This window comes from Arachis duranensis, chromosome 4, assembly GCF_000817695.3.
Source record: "Arachis duranensis cultivar V14167 chromosome 4, aradu.V14167.gnm2.J7QH, whole genome shotgun sequence".
In the NCBI taxonomy this organism is placed as follows: Eukaryota; Viridiplantae; Streptophyta; class Magnoliopsida; order Fabales; family Fabaceae; genus Arachis; species Arachis duranensis.
In genome coordinates this window covers 106,796,109-106,803,804 of record NC_029775.3, presented here as the reverse complement: position 1 = coordinate 106,803,804, position 7,696 = coordinate 106,796,109, and the positions used below count along the sequence as shown (strand labels likewise).

Genomic DNA, 7,696 nt, shown 5'->3' with positions numbered 1-7,696 from the left:
TTGCTCCCCGAAGTCCGAGAAGGTGCCCAGATAAGAGAAGCGGCATTAAAGCAAAGGATGACTACTAGATACAACAAGAAAGTCATTCGAAGAGCATTTGTCCTGGATGACTTGGTCCTCATCAGAAATGACATTGGAGTCAACAAATCAGGGGAAGGAAAGCTCGCCGCAAATTGGAAGGGGCCATACAAAATCAAGGAAGTGTTAGGAAAAGGTTATTATAAAGTAACCGACCTGAATGGTACTGAGCTACCAAGGTCGTGGCATGCTTGTAATATGAAAAGGTACTACAGTTGAAAGCGAACTCTACTCCCTGATGTACTCTTTTCCCAACTTCATGATTTTTTCCCAAAAAGGGTTTTTTTCTGGAGAAGGGTTTTTAACGAGGCATCACAGTAGAGGCTAAGGGAAATAGGCTATCAAGACCCTTAGTAGCAAAAAAGTACCTTCCCAATTAATAAAGATCTTTTTCATTTACAATATCTCTCTTAATATCCTCCTTTATTTTTTCTAAGTCTTTCTACGAAACGCGCCGACTTAAGCTTGACAAAACGTAAAAATCCCATGAACCGACCTAGATGGTCGTCAGGATAAAACGACGAGGTACAAGTCGGCGTAAAGAGGTTATATGAGTTGATCGTAACAAACTCGGGGACAGTCCGACTCGTAAGTCGAAGACAAGAAACCGAGTAGACAAACTCGGAAACACTCCGAGTAGATGAAAAACGCATCACAAAAGTAACCTAAGTCATAAAAACTCACTAAAGCAAAGTTGAGTATAAAGGATAACAAAAGAGATTGAAAAACCTAGAAAAAGTTTAAAGGCTGCATAAAAGCCCTTAAACGAAAAAGGCTCGAGAAAGCAATGCAAGCCAACAAAAAGGTTTTCCCGGAAAAGATCAAACATATTGAAATCAGAAAAGCATGCACGCACGAGGTAACTTAGAACCCTTATCCAAAAAAAAAGGGGGCATTCACTTTTGTTTAAAAAACCCTTATCCAAAGAAGGGCACAGATCGGAATATTTTGTTTACGGCCTTAAAAGGCCAAAAGGAAATTGTTCACACAAACCACCAACAATGAATAAGTTTAAAAAAGGGGGGACTCACAGGCCGAGCCCCCATATAGCCATAAAAAACAAAGTTATCTTTTCAAGGGAGTAGAGGAATCACCACCGCCAGACTCAGGAGGGGTGCCACCAGGACCAGTCGGAGGAACGGAGGAAGAACTCGGAGCATCTTTAGAACGAGGAGGAGACTCAATAATCCTCTGCCCCCGAGTCTTCAGGTCCGACTCAGAAACAACCTCGGGGGCAGGAGGATCAACGATGGCGCCATCAATAACTACCTTGTCGGGATGTAAAGGAGAAAGATCCAAGTCGGGAGCGATAACTCTGACTTGTTCCAGGAAAATTCTCCAAGACTCCTCGGCCCCATCAGCAATAGAGTCCTCCAACTCGGCGTATGCGTTCCGGGAATTCATCAAGTCCTTCCTCACAGCCACAATATCTTGAAATAAGCTGTGGTAGCTGTCTTGCGCTGTTTTCCTCAAATTTGCCTCCAAAGTGCACTGAGCCCGCAGCTTACTCTCCTCCTCCTTAAGGTGATCCCTCTCCTTCCTCAACTTATCTCTCTCCTCCTTCAACTCTTTCTCATGTTTTTCATAAATAAGAAGTCTCCCCTCCAACTCCTCAACCTTCGAGGATGCCCCCAAAGAGCTGAGGGGAGTCTTCTCAAAAATGTCCAAAAGTTTGCCACAAACACCCGCCGCCCTAAAACTCTCCTCGGCCAGAGCGGTAAGGTGGTTCCGAACAGAAACATCATCCATGCTTATATAAGGATAGATGTTCTTTCGGACGAATGCAAGAGCATCCGCCTTAACCCCACCATCCAAAGAAGAGCCAGACTCCGAAGTCTTGCGCTTCTTCTTCTCTGGCTCGGAGAGTAGTTGGGCAGAAGGGAGTGGTCGAGACAAACTTGAGGAGGAAATTATAATGGGTTGAGAAGGAGAGCCCGTATTCTTAGGAGGAGGAGGAGGAGGAGGAGGAGGAGAGGTGATCGCCCGGGCACCACCAGCCCTAGCCCGAGACTTCGCCTTAGCCTCCTGCACTCGCTGAAAAGCCTCTTGAGCATTCTTCCTTGCCATATCTACAAGAAAAACAACTAACAGTTACAAGTCGGCAACATTCAAGTCGGTAAAAAACAACTCGGAAATAAGAGATGCATGCACTACCTAGTTGACATTGAACAAAAGTCGGCGTTCCCTGGAGGATTTTCCTGGTATCCAAGTATGGGGTCCTCCCCCACGCTTCTCGGAAAAACCCCACAATAGCCGCCTCCACCTCATCCAGGTCATCTGGACCATACTTTTCACAAGAGGAGGGCGGCAACCAATAAAGGGGGAAGCGAGGGGAGGAAGGCTCATCCAGGAAAAAGGGGTGGTGACCCTCTACAGCTTGTACTTTGAAAAAATAGTTTTTGAAGTCATGAAAAGATTCGTCAAAAAGGGTGAAAATCCTCCGACCTTGTATGGCTCGGAAGGATACCCACTGCTGTTTGTTGTTTAGCCCACTAAAGGGCTTAGTCATATGAAAGAGAAAGAAGAAAATCCTCAAAGAGGTCGGAAAGTCCAGAGCGTGGCTAATAAACTGATAGATCTTCAAAAAAAACCCCGAGAATTGGGGTGAAGTTGAGTAGGGGCAACTCTACAGTGGCGCAAAACAGATATCTCGAAATCTGAGAAAGGAAGAAAAACACCCAAGCGGATGATCATACATTCATACATGAAGAAAAAATGAGGGGCCGCCTCATTAACTCTCCCAAAACAGACCCGGTCTTCAGGACCCGGGATTATCAGTTCATATTTTGGCTCGTCCTCCTCCGAAGTACAGAGCCTGTGATGAGTATGAAGATGAGTGATAAACTCAGCATCGACCAACGGTTCCTCCCCAAGGACCGTAACATCAACCCACTGAGAAAGAACGTCTACGGAAGCCATTTTTTATATATAAAGAAAAAGTGGTAGAAACCTACAAAAGGGAAAAAGAAAAAGAAAAATCAAAAAACACGGCCCCTAAAGAGGAGAGATACGAAGCTAGAATCTACAGGCCAACCTATCCACTCACAAAACAAAAACATGCAAACATAAGGCATGACATGGAAGAAACAAAACTAACCTTTATCTGAAGAAATGAAGGTTGGAGAGAGCGGAAATCTTCAAACACAAGAATGCAGCACAAGCAGGGAAAGAAAAAGTTTGAAAGATTGCAGAAACGGAAAAACGAAAGAGAGGGAAAGCATTTATAAACATGCTAAGGGGCATAATGGTAAAAGCGGAGCAGTCATTAATGAGATTGCACCGTTACCAAAGCCCTCAATGCTTCCCCAACGGACACGACGTTTGAATTGACGTAACTGTCAGAAGCGAAGGGTCGCAAAAATCACGTCGGTTTATAAGACCCACGCTTCCTCCACACAAGTCGGCTACGAACCCGAGTTAGATACTTGAACCCAAACTCTAATGAGACTTTGGGCTCAAGTAGGGGCACTGTTCATACCCTGGTCCAACGATAAAGGCCCAGGTCCAAATAGAAGGCCTAATCTGAAGGATTAGAGCCTAGCTTAGTGCCGACCTTCACATAGGAAGTCGGTATCAACCACGACTTGGTCCGAAGAAGTCGGAAGTGAGATTAGCTGGCAGATAAACACTCATTCAAATGAGTAACCGCTCCTAAAATCTCTCTAACCACTTCATAAAGCCATATCTTAACCTCCCCAAGATAATAGGGACGGTTAACACCCTAAAGATATGGCACTACTCCAACGGTGGTTATTGGCTCACCACTATAAATACACTGACACCCCTCAGGTATCTCTAAGCCCAATACTCTCTAGACCTGCTCACACTCTTGCTAACTTAGGCATCGGAGTGTCTTTGCAGGTACCACCCCCCATCCACTCGCGAGCACAAGTCGGACGGAGCCTCCCGAGTTGCAGATTCATCCGGAGTCCTCCCCATTCATACACTTGGACCGCCAAACGCCATCCGTCTTACTAATCTCCGGTTACCCACCGTAACAATTTTATTCCATACAAAATAATTAAAAAATATATTTTATTCTAATACAAAAAAATTTTAAAAAAATGGCTTAAAAGATATTATGAATACTATAAAAATTTATAATATTCTAGTGATTTAGGTAAATACATGATAAAAATATTTTTTCTTTAAGATCTAAATTATTATTGACTATATAGAGTATTTCTATATATAGTACTCCTAAATTATATGGTGATCCGAATCACCATATATTACAAATTTATAAAAATTTGTAATATCCTAATGACTTAGGACATTAAAGAAATACTCTACATAGTCAATAATAATTTAGATCTTAAAGAAAAAATATTTTTATCATATATTTACCTAAATCACTAGAATATTACAAATTTTTATAGTACTCATAACATTTTTTAAGCTTTTTTTTTTAATTTTTGTATTAGATAATTGTTTTGTATGGAATAAAATATTTTCTTTCATTTCTAAATTATTATTGACTATGTAGAGTATTTTATTTAAAATTTGAGTACATGTATGTATTTACCTAAGTTATTAGAACATTACAAATTTTTATAATACTTCTAACATTTTTTAAGCCATTTTTTTAATTGTTTTGCATAGGATAAAATATTTTTTGTAGTATAATTTAAATAAATTTTTTAAAAAATATTCATGAGCTATTAAAAATGGACAAAATAGTATTGTATGGAATTCGAATTGATAGATTACAAATATTTTAAAGAAGTCTCGTAATTAAATATTTTGTTTGCTTTTTTTAATGTATGAAATAAAATATATATTTTTTATTTTTTAATTTATTAATTTTTTTAATAAATTTTTTTAATAAATTATTAATTTTTTAACGGCATAGAAATTACTATATGTGTAATTCAAACCAAGCTGGTTCGAATTAGTGTGTGCATGTGTGTTGTGTATAATTCGAACCTAATTGGTTTGAATTAGTGTGTGCGTGTGTTTGTGACTTGGTTCGAATTATGTAGAAATGGAGTTTGAATTTAGTTGGTTTGAACTACATATAAGTGTGCATTAGTGGATTTATGAAGCAGTTTTCGTTTTAGCTTATTCGTGTAAAATTTTGCTCCCTTTGGTTTAAATGTGTTTTTTGTCCAAAAATTTAAAACAATAAAAATAAAAAAAAGTCAATATAAATGAGATTAATTAGTAATTATTTTAAAATTTGATGTTAATTAAAAAAATGTAAAAAATAGATACATAAAGTAATTAAGAAAAATTAACTGTAATACTCAAAATTAATTTTTTATGTTGTTAAAAATTGAAATATATATATATACCGTGCAAACTGCACGGGATTACTATTTTATGAACATACCTAAAAACTGAATTATTCAATAATGATCTCCCCAAATCAAAATTATATTCAAGTTAAAACAGTATTAAAGACCTCATAATAAAAAGAAAATCTATTATTAGACAAACACAGTCATATTTAAACAAAAAAAAAAATTAATTAAATAACTTTTTCTGTTTAGTTAGATATCCAATCAATCAAACATAGCCATATTCAAAGATGACAATGTTCTAAAGAAAAATAAAGTAGATGATCAAACTGAATAAAATTAGTTTAAAAAAGTTATGATCATATCAGAATTAAATGGTTAAAAAAAATCAAAACAATACAAATGTCAACCAATTAGAAAGTTTTTATTAGAAGACAACTTGAAAGAAACATCAAGTTGTAATATTGTTAAACATAAATTGTATCTAAACATATATAGTAATCTGTCAGATATAATATCGTCATATCAATGCTAATTAGGATCTAACACATCATGATAATGATATAAAAAGAAAAGCATCTAATTGCATTAAGTATAAAGTTAAGTGGGGGAATGATATAACCAAATAGCATATTAATTTGACTGTCACATCTGATATAAAAAACTAAGTAACTTAACCAACAAGTTCACATCCCATACATATTTTGAATTTTAGATAATGAAAAACCCAGAGTCCAAAATAGAATACATATCCCAAAATTAACAAAAGAAAGTATCAAAGCATCTGAATAATTAGTTTCTAACCACAGAAACCTGAACCAAATGATTTTTGTTCGAAACACTTCTAAATACACATAAATATCCAGGCCTAAGTTTATGCATCTTGACAAAATCTTTTCATTTGGGTCCAATTTTGTACTCTCGATTCTTGCCCTTACTTTTCAAGACATGCATTGTAAAGGGTTTAGTAATCTTTGAGCCCTTAACAGTAAATTTTTATTGTTCCGATCCACCACTCTTAAGCAATAATCTAGCAAACTCACAGCGAATATACTGTTAAGTAAAAAGGGGTTAGAAACAGGTCTTAAAATAAAAAACTCATCAACAAGTATGAAACAATAGTTACAAAAACTTACAAATCGATCAGCCTTCATATCATACTCCGTTAACCTCTTGCTATAATGTTCAGCAACACATCTATATATTTCAATTTTAATTGATAGGAAAAATATGAGCAAACTAAAAATTGTAACAGTGAAAGATGTAAGATAACCTTATACAGAATAGTGTGAGACAGAATTTGATTACTGAAATCAATACGCTTAAAATGTAACAAACTCATCAATTAATTAAATGATATCAAGAGTGAGAAAATCAATAACACATGCAACAACAATCTAATATTAAACCAGAAAAAAATTAACACACCCTCTTTTTTTTGTTATTGACCTCTTCTTGACAGTAGTTCCATTGGAAGTGTTCATTTGAATCCTTTGCACACCAGAACTTCAAGTGTAATAAAAAAAAAAAATACAGTAGTTAGAATATAAGACGCATAAAACTAAGAATAATTAAGAATTAAAAAAAGGGAAAACTATGAACTCTAACCTTTTCATATTTCAATGCATCTCATTATCTTCTATACGCATCTCATTATCTTTTATACCATATGAAACATCATCCAGTCCATCAAAGTAGTTCAATCCCAACTCATCTTGAATTAGTTTTAGTAAAGATATATCAACAATATCTTTAACATAGTGAAAAGCATAAAAATCCATATAAATTGGTTTACTTCGCCTATCCACAGGAGCCACAAAAAATATGACACTTGTGACATGCATTAGACCGATTTTCACCACACTCTTGAACTTATAGAAAGCAAATAACTTGTCTACCTCACCGGAAGGTATCCAAATTTTGTTTCCCCGTTTTTTTAATTTAAGCTTGATACAGTTGTCACAAAGATCAATCAGGACAATTTCATGTTTCAGCTCGACCCCATATCTAGCAATTACTATCTCTGGAAGCAAAACATCATCCTAAAAACAAAAAGAGACTTATCATATACATTTAATTTTTTACCATTAATTTTATTAATTCAGTTATATATGATTTATGTATTGATCACATGGACCAAGATAAAAAAAACCAGAAATGATATATTAATCTAAATATATACCCGTCCTCTGTATGCACAAAACATAATTGTTTCTTCCTTATCATTTTGCCAATGTTCTCTTGTCCCAAAGAAACGCCTAAATTAAACCAACTCAGTATGTTTCCAGCATAAATAACAAGATATCCTTAATAGAAAAGGAAAACAATATAATCTCAACCTTGTGCGATCATTTCTACGTGCAATAAGGTTCATTGTA

At 35.9% G+C, this 7,696-nt stretch overlaps 1 long non-coding RNA gene across 1 annotated transcript; it reads right to left on the bottom strand.

Annotated features, from left to right (window-relative positions):
• Positions 1 to 5,931: 5,931 nt before the first annotated feature.
• LOC107485600 (uncharacterized) lies at positions 5,932 to 6,963 on the bottom strand. The gene is made up of 4 exons (XR_001591500.3): positions 6,927 to 6,963; positions 6,747 to 6,824; positions 6,455 to 6,515; positions 5,932 to 6,371 (listed from the first exon to the last, which is right to left on the bottom strand). It is a non-coding gene; the product is annotated as an uncharacterized LOC107485600 (long non-coding RNA).
• Positions 6,964 to 7,696: the final 733 nt, after the last annotated feature.